We start from the raw sequence: 2,519 nt of genomic DNA, 5'->3' as shown, positions 1-2,519 counted from the left end.
ATATATAAAAGTTTTTAGAATGTTCATGAAAACCATTCAAATCCATAAAAATTTTAATTTTTCGCATGCTTGCTCATCATTTCCATAAAAAAAACAACTTCCACTTAAGTATATACACATATATTTTTTGATGACAAAGGAAGAGCTAATAATTAAGAATTTGCTAATAATTAAGAATGCTAACATTTAAAAATAATTTAAATTGAATAAAAAAAGATTCTAAATGTTAAGAAAATTGTAAATACTATTTATATAATTTGTAAAGCACTCATAATATCTGAATGTAAAAAGTATTATTTATATTTTTATCTGAAATGAACAAGTAATTTGGTTAGTTAAAGTAAATTTTTCTATCTTTTTTTATGTAGATACAGTCTTATAGGTACATATAAATGTATTCATATAATTGTTAGCGAATTCTATTTTTTCGTTTTTACAATAAATATTTGTTCGAGAAATGCAAACGGATCCGGAACACCGATTTCCCTTGCCGGTCGAATGATCATCCTGGGCCAGAGATCAGATGGTTATTCTCACCTGCCGGTAGGATCCCCCAGTTTGACGCGCTCCGACACACCTGGTGTTCCCGACTTTGACTTGGAAATACTTTGGTGGGGCCTCTTCAGCCTTGCCTCAGTGCATTATACACGCGGGCTTTCAGTTGTCACCGCGACATCGGTGAAGTCGCATTGTGTGTTACGTTTCTCGTTCAACCTACTGGTTGCACTGGAGAACGTTATTGTTATAGTAGTGGTGTGGATTTGACTCGCGAGAATATTCGTATCTAGCCAGAACGTGTCTTATTGTCAATGTGAAAATAGAAAGGACATATCTTGGAACCAAAACTGCATCAGCCTGAAATCTAATTTCGGTCTCATGTGGTACCACTTTTGTTCGGGAGCGATCGGTGCACATGTACGTCACTAATCAATTTTAATCTTTACGCGACGATAAATTTTGTAAAAATTAAATTTAATTTTTTAAAATTCTTTCATATGAGTCTTTGAAGATTTTGTTTCTTGAATTTATTTTAAAATAAAGTTGAAGTTATAATATTTTTATTATAATTATTATATAAAATTGATATAAAACATTCTTCGAAAGTAAATAAAAAATTGAACATAAAGTGTTTGATTTAAAAATATTTTACATTAAAGAAATTTTAATTTTTTTTTTTTTGGATTTTATCTAGATAAAATACGAAAAATTGAAAAAATATTTTAATATAATTTTATAAATGATAATTGAATGAGTGTATTTATTCCAAACTTAGAGATTACTCTTTGTGCATTATTATTAGTTAACACTATTTTAATTCAATGCTATTTTTATTAAAATGTTATTCTTTTTTGATAACGTTGTTTTATATCTTGAAACTAAACATTTTTGGAAATGTGACAGAATTTCAAAAATAGCGATAATATAATGGAAACAAGTGTCACACTGTACTGTACGCTTTATGTTATCATAATGTTACGGTATTATAATTGCAATACTTTATTCTTAATATTATATGGATTTATTGAGATAAAAAAATCACATTATATAAAAAATATGCAATTGAACTGCACATTATTAAACACATTATTAAAAAAAGAAGATACATATTTATATACAAAGACAGAAATATTAAAATATACTTATATAAAAAAATATATTTTAATAATTGCTATATATTTTTAATTTAAACTTGAAGAAGATTATAAATCTTATTTTATTTTTATTAACTCTTAATCAATTTCGAATGTTTTGATACATTTGATACTTTTTTGGATAATTAATGTACAATGTGACATTTTTGTTCGTAAACATGATTACGTGCCATATATAAAATATGATTACAGCATATCAATTCTCTCTTATTGAAGTAGGCCACGTCTAACTAAAAACAATCTTGCAACATAACGAAATTTGATTAAAACCGAGTTTATTTAAATTTGCCACACAAATTTATGTTCAACAATAAACAAATTGGCAAAATTTAGTGAAATATATAATAAAACATAATAAAACAGATGTATAATACATTCTGAATGTAATAGAATGCAGTATGATAATCAAATGTATCGTTTATGAGACTGAAAAAACATTTTCTTTAGCTTTGATATAAAAAAAATTTTTGCAATGTCATATTTTTAGTTATGATTATTTCCGCAACAATTATAAATTTAAGCTGCGGGACATTTTATTATTAGTATATGTATATATTCAGAGATAAGACATTAAATTTTTTTAGTAATATGTTTTCTTTTTCTCTTCTTGAAATATTTATTCTCATATATCAGAACACATAAATAAAACCTAATAAATATACTTAATAAGAGATGCATTTATTTAAAACTGATTAGAAAGGAATATTTTTTTATGATATGCCACGTGTTACATATTGCTCGCATTTTTAAATAAAAATTAGTTATTTTAAATATTAATTATTGATATATAGAAGATACTATATTTAAGTTAGTTATTATATTATTATAGAATATGTCAAAACAATAATAATAATAATAATCTTTTTA

The sequence above is a fragment of the Atta colombica genome, unplaced genomic scaffold (assembly GCF_001594045.1).
Source record: "Atta colombica isolate Treedump-2 unplaced genomic scaffold, Acol1.0 scaffold277, whole genome shotgun sequence".
NCBI lineage: Eukaryota > Metazoa > Arthropoda > Insecta > Hymenoptera > Formicidae > Atta > Atta colombica.
This window is presented reverse-complemented; position numbering follows the sequence as displayed.